The following is a 13,774-nucleotide window of genomic DNA, read 5'->3' on the forward strand; positions in this document are numbered from 1 at the left end:
TAGTTTGGCTGGCTAGACATCCTCCAATCTCTGCCTCCCCAGCACTGAGATTACAAACACATCTACCATGCTTGACTTTCTTATGTGGATTCTGGGGCGGAAACTGAGACCCTTTACCTAATTAGCTAATTTCTCCAACCCATAGAATGGCTGCATTCCTGATTTGTATCGGCTCTTGTACAACTGACTAGCTCACAAAGTTGTTGCTAACCTCGTAGGACGAATTAGCAAAAAGGGACACCTCTGGTAAGTCCTATGTTATTGGAGGAGAAAACTGAGCTTTCCTCTGGGTCATCTGGCCCTGCGGCTCACAATTGGCTGGTGCCTGCTAATTTCAAGCACTGTTTACCTGAAGCCAATTGTAAGTCATGCAGCATATTCACCTATGAACTGTATATCCATTATCCTTAATTACTCATTGACAATCAGTATTTATTGATTGTTTATTGTATGTATTGAATTTGCTAGATTATGTCTTAAAATGTCATCCAGAGGTCTCCCTGTGCCGACATCCAGAAAGGTAAAGAATTTCTAAGGCCAGCAAACTAGTTGAGTAACTGCTGTTTCTTGGTGAGCTGGTTGATGGTGCCATCCATAAAAATGTTGTCATCCCCAGATGAAATTAGTTTTTCTTGGTAAAGTGTCCCTCATGAAGACATCAGGGCAGTTCTTTGACATTTTGGAAGCAGCACTGTGAAGGTTAGCTTGAACTGTCCACTCAACACAGTCTAGAGTCAGGGTTTTACCGAGGGATTCCTGGATCAGGTCGGCCTGTATGCATGTGAGAATTGGTCTTCTTCTTTTTAAAATGTGTATGATGGTATACATGCCTGCTCATGTGTGTATCCATGTTGTATATATGTGGGCACCTGTGTGTATAGTCACATGCGTTTATGTGTGTATACAGGTCTAACGTTGACTTAAGGCATTTTCTTGATCATTCTCTACCTGGTATATTGAAGTAGGTTCTCTAACTTGAACACAGATCTTGTGGCTTTAGCAACTCAACCTTTTCATCTTACTCTGGGGTTCCACTGTCTCTCCTTCTCCCCAAGATGGGATTGAAGACCACTGTCATACCCTCTTAGCCCTTATGTGAGCACTGGATCTGTAGTTCTTACACTCAACAATGCTTTGTCCCACATGCCATCTCCTCAGTTTGAGGTCCATATCTTAAACAAACAAACTAACTAACTAACAAACAACAACCAAACACCGCCACACAAACCACAAAGGTACCCCTATAACAATCAAACAGAAAATGATGAACAAATAATATTGGAACGGTAGAGTTGAGGCAGACATTTTTTTTGTTGTTTGTTTTTTGTTTTTATCGAGACAGGGTTTCTCTGTAGCTTTGGAGCCTGTCCTGGATCTTGTTCTGTAGACCAGGCTGGCCTCGAACTCACAGAGATCTGCCTGTCTCTGCCTCCTGAGTGCTGGGATTATAGGCGTGTGCCACCACTGCCCAGCTTGAGGCAGACATCTTAAAAACCATCATGCTCCCCCAAGTTGGAAAACTCACTCGGATTGTGATCTCCGTCTTCTAACAGAGGAAAGTAAACTATTCTCATTGTTAGAGTTAGGATTTGCATCAGTTCAAACCTTCTCTTTTTAGAAGGTGCGCTAAAGAATCCAGTTTCAGCATGAAGGCTCTTTAAATCTAACACATAAAGACATCTGTTACATACCTCTTATTCTTAGTTCTCTTGGGCCTGAAACATGCTCACATATGCCTGTTCCTTCAAAGCTTCTTTGCACAAACTTGTCCACAACTGCAAAGCCTTTTTTTTTTTTTTTCTTAAGAAACCTGTGAATGGCTCTCGGGTCAGGTGGCCACATCATCAGATAGCTGATCATTTTAACCTGCATAGAGCTCTATGTGGAGAGAGATAAAAAAAAAAAAAAAAAAAAAGAGTAGGAATGTGTTCCGAACCCTCTACAGTAGTTTGCACAAGCGAGTAATGGCTGCCTTTGTAATTATCTGCATCCTCTGTTTTGGCTTCAACCTGTCTGCCAAGTTGGCCTTACACCCTTAGTCTGAGGGAGATAGAAGGTTCTTTGTTTGCCTTCTTCCTTTAGCGTCTGCTGAGGTAGCAAAGTCACTGCTTATCACCACTTCCGTTTCCTCTCTGTTAACCTGTTGCCTAGGGGCCAGAATGAGAACTCTCTGAGGGCTGTCTGTGTAGTGCGGTGATCATCTTTCTTTTGACATTAGCTTTTAATAAGGAGTGTGCCAGGCAATGGTTTTCAGGCTGGCATTTTCATTCTTTTGTGCTGTGCCTCCCCCCCCCCCCCCCCCGCCATATTCCTGCTGGGCCCCCTGCCTTCATCACATGTGTATTCTATTACCATGTTTCTCTCCTCTTACTTACCCTTTTTCTAAAGATTTATTTTATTCAGATGAGTGCTTTGCCTTCATGTATGTCTCTACCACGTGTGGGTGCTAGGAACTGAATCTGGTTCTTCCCAAGAACAAGGGCTTTTAACCACTGAGCCAACTGTCCTGCCTGAATGTTCTCATTTCCTTTTCCTTTTTTTTTTTTTTCTTTTTTCTGAGACACAATGTCTTTGTGTAGCCTTGATTGTCCTGGTTCTCACTTTGTCAATCTGGCTGTCCTCAAACTCAGAGATCTGCCTGCCTCTGCCTCCTGAGTGCTGAGATTAACGACATGAGCCACCACCGCCCAGCTCTTACCTACCACTCTTAAGACATTATTTTCCATTTCATGGTTCCCTCTCTGGTTTTATGGTCCATACTCCACCCTCCACACACATAGATGAAAGTTAAAATCTAGTCTTCACATGTAATTAAGCAGTATCTGTCTTTCTGAGTCTAAGGTGCTTGTTGGATGGAGTATTTTCCAAGTCCTTTGATTTTTCCTGCAAATGTCATGATTTCATTTTCAGAGACAGACATTGTCTACATATATCATTGACAAAGAAACATGGAATGGCTGACATGCCGCCCATCTTGTGCTGACGTTCCTCTCATCCCATTTCATGCTTCTGTTAGCTTTGCCTTTAGCTTGCAATCTTGCTTTTTAATGGAATTGTAAGTGAGCTCCCTAAGGGCAACACATGGTATGATATTTTGTTCCTTCTTTAGCACCAAGGATTCCACTTTGGTTATATAGAGGGCTCTCAATAAGTGTCAGAATGATAATTCCAGTGCCATAAATAGCTGTCTCTCTCAGAGCCTGTGTCATTAGCATCTGTGAATACCAGGTGGCTAAGAGCAATTCTGTTTAAGTTTGTAGGGTTTATAAACAACGATTGGTGGGAATGCTCTTCAAGATTTGCTTGTGTATATGTATAAATGGCAAGAGATATAACTGTTGAGTAAACATTTGAAGGACTTTTGATAAAACTGGCTGTATGCTAAGCTGAGAATTCTTTGAGAGCCTGTAAGCACTGGTTAATGGCCACACTTGGGTCTTTGCTCTTTATCGACCCTAACTACACAAATGAGATCTGATACAACAAACACACAAACTAGAAGCATGCTGAATTAGCACTGATAGGGCTGTTTGTAAGGCTATGACAATGTTTTGACCACACTTACACTATGCAATATCAGCTCTCCCCCAATTTGATCTGTACCTTCTGCTTTCAGAATTAAGTAGCCATTTCTGACATGGCATGTTTAAGAAGAAGAAGAAGGAAAAAAAAGAAAAAAAATCAAAGTATGGTTACTTGTTTATTCAGATTCTTGGGCAAAGTTTCAACAAATGAAGATTTGACATTTTTTGGTAAATGTTAAAATATCTCATGGCATTTAAACAGAAATTGAGACTTTTCTTGTTCTACTTTTCTGTCCAGAAGTTTGGCAACTTGGCAGAAAAGCTTGGGAAAATTAAGATGCTCTTGCTAATGCTAATTTAAAGTAAACAACAAAAAGAATTTAAAAATAGGCTCTGCATACAAGCTTTATTTCCACTCATAAATAAAACCATTTACCCCCAAACTGATAAAACGGAGTGTGGTAGGTACTTAATTAGCTAAAATGTTTGAAATATATTTATTTCCAGTGCCACATGTTAATTATTGTCAGTCAGCACCAGGACACAGAACTGCAATGTTTTGATAAAAACAGACAAAAGGCTCTTGCCCTGAAATGGCTGGAGAAGGGACCTTTTCTTCCTGTGTTAGAACAGTCTCACATGACCTGATGTGCATACCTAGTGTGAAAGAGCCTATGGGACAGATGTGGTCTGTTTCTTTGCCTTGTTTACCTGAAACCTAGAGTTACCATGCTTGGGGAAGGAATTATTAGAATGAATATTTCATCTGAGAAAGGCATTTTGTGCCTATATTTTTCTTTGCGTGTGCTGGGCAGATCCATGGATGATTAGCTGGTTGAGGATGTATTAATCTGAGTAGGCTGAGGCTGCCTATTGGAATCTTCTCAAGTCTGGTACCAAGGGCTGCTCAATGCCTTTGGATTAGTTAGCTAACCTGTAATAAATTAACTCAAGCTCAAATGCTGTACAGATAATACCACTGAATATTCTGCCTCTTCTATGATTTCTTTTTTTTCTTTTTCTTTTCTTTTCTTTTTTTTTTTTTTTTTTTTTTTTTGGTTTTTCGAAACAGGGTTTCTCTGTAGCTTTGGAGACTGTCTTGGAACTCACTTTGTAGACCAGGCTGGCCTCGAACTCACAGAGATCTGCCTGCCTCTGCCTCCCAAGTGCTGGGATTACAGGCGTGCGCCACCACCGCCCGGCCCTTCTATGATTTCTTTATGAATGAATTGCACAAAGAAAACAGTTATATATTCTTCCAGATTCACTATATCATTCTGACATAAAACCAGAATAGTGAGGCTGAAGTGTAGATGAGTTATACTACTTTAACAGTTTATAGAATTATGGTATTTTATGAATTTTGAAGACAAAGCCTCATATAGCTCTGACTAGCCTCAAATCTGCTCTATAGCAGAGGTCAGTCTTGAACACTTGACTCTCCAGCCTATGCTTCCCAAGTGATGGGATTGTAGGCTTGCACCACCATGCCAAGGAAATTTATATTTTATTGCATGCACCAAGGTAACTCTCAGGTTAAAAGGGAAATGAAGCTTATGTGATGCTGTCATAACATGTTCAGTGGCAAAGAAAGAATAATGTTGTATTAATGAAGGATTAAACAAAATAATAAATGAACATCAAAAAGAACATTTTGCAGGGTTGAGGATTTAGCTCAGTGGTAGAGCACTGAGGCCCTGGGTCCGGTCTTCAGCTTTGGCAAAAAAAAAAAAAAAAAAAAAAAAAAAAGAACATTTTGCTATCAACCCGACGTTAAAACAGAAAACAGCGGTTACTGATAAACGCAGAAATAAAAAAAAAAAGCAATAGACTTGACAATTTATCAGGCTCTTGTTCTTAAAAATTGCAAATTGGACATATCCTTAGCCTGTGTATTTTTTTTTTTTTTTTTTTTTTGTCGGAAACATACTGATTTAAAGCTTATAAATGGAAAAGAAACAGTTGGAGCTGAGATAATGTGACAGTGTGTGAGCAAACATGAAAATCCATATACGAAGAAAAAAAAATCCGGGGAGATATCCAGACCAGAGCCAAGAAGTATAACATTTAACTAGATCTAAGACAAAAGAAAAGGAGAGCAGGGGAAAGGTTGTGCATGAATCCGCATCAGGAAGGGAAGCAAAATCACTGGACAGGACAAAGATGACAATAGACACTCTCCGGTTTTTCTTAAGAAGCTGGAATAATCTTGACAGCAAGATTTCTCAAGAAAACTGTAAGTCAACCTTAGCTATTGACATAACGTGAAAATTGACATAACTTGAAAGCCGCACACATTGGAATTAGTGTAAAGATGATGCTAAGCTAGTGCAAGCAGATACGTGAGTCTGGAAGGAAGCTCCTCTGAGGAGGCTTTGCACTGGGGATGCCTGATTGGCAGCTGTTGAAAGAAGTTCTGTGGTAAGCCAATGCACCGGTGGGCGGCACAAATGTAGTTCAGGACTAGATTCTGGCGCCAGGACTCTGTGCAGGAGGCTCACACAGATGGACATAGTCTTGGGATCCTGGAGATGAATCATTGCCCAAGTCTTGCCTCATGCGGACCTGGTTTTGTCTTCAAAACCTTGGATGCTAAGTCACTGTTCTGGGAATTTGGATAAAGCAATTAGTAAGCAAAGGGCTAGTTCCCGAGAGGCAGTGCAAGCAGAGACCTTCTCCTGGGTCTTCTTTTGTGTGTTGTGCAGTCCCAAGAGTAGCCACTCTGGAAGCATGCGATACAGCTTCAGGAGCGCAGAGGGCCCTTGGGATGTGTGATCGCTACAGTATTCATTCATTGTGGGAAGTGTGCAAGAAGCAGTTGCCCTCCTCCCCCAGCGGCATTTTCAATGGGATAAGGACCCCAATATTAGCATCGCAGCCTATCTCTCCCCCGGAACTGGAGGCGCGGATGTCCACTCTAAAGCTCGTCTGAGAAAGTGCTGCAATCAGGATATCTCCTCCTTTATCTTCAGATGATGAAAAGGCAAGGTTCCGGAATAGATCACAAAGGAGAATGACCCTAGAGGGTCTGGAAGAAGCCAGAAAAGCAAGATGAGATCTATGCCTCTAAAATGGGAAGAAAATCCCTAGGTTAGTCCTGACTCAGATCCAACTGACCCTGATATTCCTCATCTAGCAAAACTCAGCAGAACCTTAGGACCATTTATGGCTGCCACTAACAAGGTCATGTCCCAGGTGTCCCCACAAATGAGGCAAGAATCTAACCTTAGGAAGCTCCTCTAAGGAGGTCATGGGGCTTTAGTGTCAATAGTTGCTTCCTGATGGCTGCACCGATCTCTTACCTATCTATGGCATTTATAGACTTGGAGAAGGCTAAGACTCCTAGGGACCTTCTCTTTCACTTAATGAAGTTTTTCTAGAGTTGATGAACAATTATATTTCATCCCTTCCTCTAGCCTAAAGCTTGGTTGCTATGTGCCTTGCTAGATTAGATCTGTTCCAAAGACTGAACTAGCATCTTTCTGAAGAACATTCAGGCTGGACGGTGGTGGTGTAAGCTTTTAATCCCAGCACTCTGGAGGCAGAGGCAGGCGGATCTCTATAAGTTCCAGGCCAGCCTGGGCTACAGAATGAGTTCTAGGACAGCCAGGGGTAAAAAGAGAAAAAATAAAAATCAAAAAAACCCCAACCCCTCCAAAAAAACACCAAACAAGACAAACAAACAAACACAAAACCCAAAATAAAATAACATATGATAAAAGAAGAACATTCAGGCCTGGAAGAAGTATCATGAGAGCCGTTTAAAACATTTTCGACTGAATAAGCAACATGTGTTCGATTAAACACTCACACACCAGAGTCTCTTGCCAAGCTTTGCAAACCAGGAGACACAGAGGGCAACTCTTAGTATATTCCAGCTACACCAGGGATTTTATCCAGATGTCCCACTATCAAAGACTTCAAAGTAGAAATACTAGAGAAATTTATATATTACTGGAATTTGGGAGGTTGAGGAAAGAGACCCAAGGTCAGCCTGGGCTTCATAAGGAGAATTGAAAAAAGAATTAAAAAACATGTATGTTAAAAACAAAAAACAAAAAACAAACAAACAAAAAAAAGCCCAAGCTGGGCGGTGGTGGCGCATGCCTTTAATCCCAGCACTCAGGAGGCAGGGCCAGGCGGATCTCTGTGAGTTCAAGGCCAGCCTGGGCTACCAAGTGAGTTCCTGGAAAGGTGCAAAGCTACACAGAGAAACCGTCTCGAAAAACCAAAACCAAAACCAAACCAAACCAAACCAAACCAAACCAAACCAAACAAAACAACAACCAAACTCATGCTCTTCATTTGAAGATGAAGGACACTTAAGATGGACTAGAGATTTGGTTCAGAGGTTAAGTGCACTTACTGCTCTTGCAGATTTTGGATCCAGCACACACATGGGACCTCTCCCAACCACCTGTAACTTCAGCATCAGGGGATCCAATGCCCTCTTCTGGTCTTTGAGGGCAATGGCACACATGTGGCATACACACACACACACACACACACACACACACACACACACACACACAATTTAAAAAAAATCTTAGAAAGCAGCAGTTTTGCTCTTTAAGAAAAGTTATAGCAACTGTTACTAGTGGACCATCTTTTAATTTATAAGTTGCAATTAGGTGACTTTAATTGATTTGATGTTATTTTTGTCTTTTTTTTTTTTTTTGAGACAGGGTTTCTCTGTGTAGTTTTGGTGCCTGTCCTGGATCTCACTCTGTAGACCAGGCTGGCCTGGAACTTACAGAGATTCGCTTGGCTCTGCTTCCTGAGTGCTGGGATTAAAGGCATGCACCACCACCACTTCCTGTCTTATTTTTGTCTTTTTTGGACATACATCTACAATAGAGAACATGCAAGCACTTTAAAGCTTAAGACATTTAGCAATTCATTGGCATTATAGCAGGTGACTTGTATTTAACCAGTCTCCTAAGGCCTGGAGGGATGGAGATTTCAGCTGCTCTCATTCTCAAGAATGTAAATGATTAAGAGATCAAATGTAGAGTCACTAAGTGTAAGTTAGAGAAATCTTTTTCAAGGATGGGGCAGGATCTGTCATTTCTATTTCAAAATGGCCTGGTCCAAAAGCCAGGGCTACTATAGTTATGTGGATATTTAAAAAACAATAACTCTTTTGCAGGTCTATACTGCAATGGTAAGTTAGTGTTATCAAAAGAATTCATTATTTTATATCTATATATTTGCAGAAATAAACGATTCCTTTCTCCAAGTCAGATGATTTGGTTATAGCTGTGCAAAAGTGACTAATCCACTGGCTATGGAAATCAAATTAAAACAAGACTCATTATCCCATTTACTTCTCAAATCAGGTTATGTATAACCCCTCTGATGGTAGGAGTGATACAGTGTGGTACTTAGGTGCTGGTGGGAGAGGAAATCAGTGTAACTGTCCACACTGCTTTGTGTAACAAGTTAAAAAAAATAAAACCTCTTATCTTAGAGGGGCAAGGTGGCACATGCCTGCAATCCCATGTTTTGGGGCCTGAAAGCAGGAAGATTCTATTAGCTCAAAGCCAGCCTGGATGACCTATTGAGACCTTGTCTCAAAAGACAAAACAAAATGTATATCTTGTTTTACCCAGCAGTTCCATATCTTGTATCTAGTGAAAGTTCGTAAGTATCAGTAAGGATGTTTATTGCAGTGTTTATGTTAAGAACTTTGGAAATAACCTAAAAATTTCAAATCCTGACAAATAGTTTATATTCTTAAGTTTTCTTATAGTAAAAACATTGTTTTTAGGATCTGTGAAGGCTATGTTTTTTGTACTTAAAATCCTGATTTTTATTTATTTTTATTGAAAAAATATTTTCATCTAATAGATTTTGATGTTTTTCTCTTACCCCTCTTCCTCCCAGATTCCCACTCCCCTACCCACCAAAGCTTATGTTCTTTTTTTCTGTCTTTAAAAACAAACATGGACAGGTGTCTCCATGACGGGTAAGGTGACCTGCTGATGTCCCATGCAACCTAAGTCAGAAGCTCATATTTTAGTAAAAGGGGGGTGGGACTTGTAGGTCCCTGGTGTCGTGTCGTGCCCCCCCCTCCCCAGTTTTAGGTAACTGTTGCATTGCTTGCTGACCTTGACCCTGATATCCTCCCTATGCTAATTCCTTGTGAGATTCCACCCTCCTGAATGCTTACTGGAAGCTCTTTGTCTGTGTATCCTGCATATTGGGTGTTAACAGCTTAGATGCAAGACTGTAAAACATCAGGAGCAGGGGTGGGGATTTAGCTCAGTCATAGAGCGCTTGCCTAGCAAGCACAAGGCCCTGGGTTCGATCCTCAGCTCAAAAAAACAAAAACAAAAACAAAAACAAAAAACCATCAGAAGTGAACTTCTGCCATCCGGTATTCTCCCACGGCATTCAGCATTAAAAAAAAAAAAAAAAAGAAGAAGAAGAGGGGGTCAAGATCATGATGGGGAAACCCACAGAGACAGCTGACTGGAGCTAGTTGGAGCTCACTGACTCTGGACTGACAGCTCAGGAACCTGCATGGGACTGAACTAGACCCGCTGAATGTGGGTGACAGTTGTGTGGCTTGATCTGTTTGTGGGGTCCCTGGCAGCAGGACCAGGACTTATCCCAGGTACATGAACTGACTTTATGGAACCCATTCCCTGTGGTGGGATACCTTGCTCAGCCTTCATACAATGAGGAGGGGCTAGGCTCTCCTTCAACTTGGTAAGCCAGACTTTGTTGACTACCATGGGAGGCTTTACCCACTCTGAGGAGTGGATGGGGGTAGAGTGGGAGGGAGGTGAGGAGGTGGGAGAAGGGGAGGGAGGGGAACTGGGGTTGGTATGTAAAATGGAAAAGAATTTCAATAAATAAATATAATTAATTAAAAAAATCCAAACACACACACAAATATATATATATACACACACAGACTAGAAAAAAACATTTGTATCCAAAAAAAGGAAGATGGAAAGGAAGGGAATAAAAAAAAGAGAATCATGAAATTGTTGCTTAATGTGTATCTTATCTGTATTGATGTTGTTTGGACCAACTGCCTTAAATAAATAGTTTCTATATGTAATTTTAATCTTTAAATGAATCTTCAAAGATCAAATGAGTCCACAAAAAGCAAACAAACAAACAAGAGAACAGACACAAACAAAAGAAATACATGTACACCCCCTTCTATAAAATAAAAATACAAACAGAAGACCAATAAGATAAAAAAAAAAAATCCAAAGCAGAATGAGACAAAAAGCCCACAAAAATACCACTGAGTTTGTCTTGTGTTGGTGGACAACTCTTGGACTTGGGGCCTGCTCTGAAAGTGTGATCAAGATACCCAGTGAGACTCCACTGGAGAAAACGGATTTCCTTTTGCCAATGGTATCAGTTGCAGATAGCTTCTTGGTTAGGGCTGGGAGCCTGTGTCTACAACGTAGAACCACTTAAGAGAGCTTTAATTGAGGTTCTACCCAGGTCAGGTCCATCTGTTGGGGAATGTCTTGACTGCTAACGGATGTTGGAAGACCTGGCCTGTTGTGGGCATCAACATTTCCTAGGAAGAGGTCCTGAGCTAGGCAGGGCAGGAGAAAGGTAGATGAGAACACCCAGGCAGCAAGAGTGCATCCTTTTCTCTCTGCTCTTAAATGGGGAAATGATGTGAATTAGCTGCTTGAGTTCCTGCCTAGACCTGCCTCCAAATGCTCAATTGTAACCCAGAAGAATAAGCTAAATAAACTCTTTTTTCCTAAGCTGCTTTTGGTCAGGATATTTTATCACCAAATTAGAAATGTAGCTGGAAAACAAGACCAGCAAGGAGAGATATTTTAAGCGATAAGCACATTGATATGAAGGGTTTCTCTGTGTAGCTTTGGAGCCTGTTCTGGAATTCGCTCTGCAGACCAGGCTAGCCTTTAACTCAAGGAGATCCGCCTACTTCTGCCTCCCAAGTAATGGGATTAAAGATGTGCACCACTACCGCCCAGCTATATATTCATGTAGCAGATACTCTATGATATTGTTAAGTTGCCTTTGCTCCTATGAAGAATAATTTTATATAATAAATCGAGGAGGGAATAAGTGAGTGGATAGATGATTGAAGATGTCCAGTAGGAGAAGGCTTTCGAGACATCTTCTTATAGTTTTTAAAAGTACATTTAAATTACACATAAAAAGATTTTGTTAGGATGCTTTCGTAACTGTACCTATTTCCATCGCATTATATCCCCATTATGCTCTCTAATCCCTTCAACACTCTAACCGATCTCTTCCTTCTGCCCAATCAGTCCACTTCTACATTCCTGTCTTGTGAATATTTAACCAATGAGTTTAATTATGACTATTTCCAGGAACACAGGGGAGGGATTATTATAGGAGCATGGGCACCTTACTAATGGCTACACAAATGTCACCTCAATCTCTAAGGAAAGACTCAGGATTTAAATAATGATTTAAAATAGGATTGTGGTCAGCAGACTGGCCTTTTCTATTAATACCAAGCATAGTTCCTTTCTCCCCTCCCTCCATCCCTTCTCTCTATTTTTTTCTGCCCTCTCTTTTTCCTGCCATCTTCCTGTCTCTACATTCCTGTCTCACTCTGTTCTTGTACCTCATCTTTCACTAACATTAAAAGAACTATATCTGGAAGAGTTTCCGATTCATGTGTATGAGAAACAAAAAGAGCCGTGAGAAAAGATCAAAGGATTGGAGATTATTCAACCTATGAGGGGAAAATTGAGCAATGACTTCACATTAGCAAGCTCTCTTTGATCACCAGTATCAAGGCCGTACTCATCCGTGTCCTGTGGGTAACGTAAGGTGGCAGGCGAGGTTTTACCTTAGTGTGATAGGTACAGGAGAGACACATGACTGGAAAGGACAGTTTCAGGCAGACTATTGATTTATATTCGTCCTTACAGAAGAGACTCACAGGTACTCAGTCCAGCTGATATATCTCACCCTGTTCTAATGCCTCCCACCTCTCTTTCTTTTTTTTTCTTCAAATTTTATTTTTTTGAAAAAAGGTTTTTTGTTCATAAAATATATTTTAATCATGTTTTTCCTTCTCCCCATTTATCCCAGGTCCTCCCCACTTCCATCCCCATCTCCCTCCCTACCAAACTTTATGTTTTTTTTCCTCTTTCTCTATTTACAAAAAAAATCGACAAAGACAAAACAACAAAAGCCAACACACACACACACACACACACACACACACACACACACAGACACACACACACACAGATGCACACACACATAGACACAGACACACAGACACACACACACACACACACAGATGCACACACACATAGACACAGACACACACACACACAGATGCACACACACATAGACACAGACACACAGACACACACACACACAGATGCACACACACATAGACACAGACACACACACACACACACACAGATGCACACACACATAGACACAGACACACAGACACACACACACACACAGATGCACACACACATAGACACACACACACAGACACACACACACATAGACACACACACACACACACACACACACACATAGACACAGACACACAGACACACACACACACAGACACAGACACACACACACACACACACAGATGCACACACACATAGACACAGACACACAGACACACACACACATAGACACACACACACACACACACCTCCACAAAAACAAAAATCAAAATAAACAAAAGCAAAAGACTGAAATGAGAAGAAGTACGCAAAGCAATAAGAAGCAAAAAGTCTACAAAATTAGCAGTGTGAGGTCCTTTTTGTGCTGGCCGACTACTTCTGGGCATGAAATTCCACCTGAGAAAACTGATTTTCCTTAGTCAGCAACTGTCAATTACAGATAGCTTCTTAGCAATGGGAAGGACTCTGTGTCCACTGGCCCCTCTGAGAGCTGCGACTCCATCTGGCTTGAACCCGGGCAGGCCTTGCATGGATGGGTTGCTATATTCTCGGTGAGTTCAGATGTGCTTGAGTATGTTGTGTCTTGAAGACATTATTTGCTTGGAGTCATCCATCACTCATCAACTCTGGCTCTTACAATCTTAATAATCTTAATACCTCCTCTTTTTTTTTTTTTTTTTTTCCTTTAAGGCAGGGTCTCACTATGTATCCCTGTTTGGTCCAGAACTCACTATGTAGACCAGACTATCCTTGAACCTATAAAGATGTGCCTGCCTTTGCCTCCTGAGTCCTGGAATTAAAGGTGTATGTCACCACACCCAGCTCTTCCAA

The 13,774-nt window shown here is 41.1% G+C and overlaps 1 protein-coding gene across 2 annotated transcripts in view; it reads left to right on the top strand.

Annotated features, from left to right (window-relative positions):
- Nucleotides 1-13,774, top strand: part of Col14a1 (collagen type XIV alpha 1 chain) — a 203,460-nt gene that overhangs the window by 6,195 nt on the left and 183,491 nt on the right. The window lies entirely within an intron of this gene.

This window comes from Onychomys torridus, chromosome 16 (genome assembly GCF_903995425.1).
Source record: "Onychomys torridus chromosome 16, mOncTor1.1, whole genome shotgun sequence".
In the NCBI taxonomy this organism is placed as follows: Eukaryota; Metazoa; Chordata; class Mammalia; order Rodentia; family Cricetidae; genus Onychomys; species Onychomys torridus.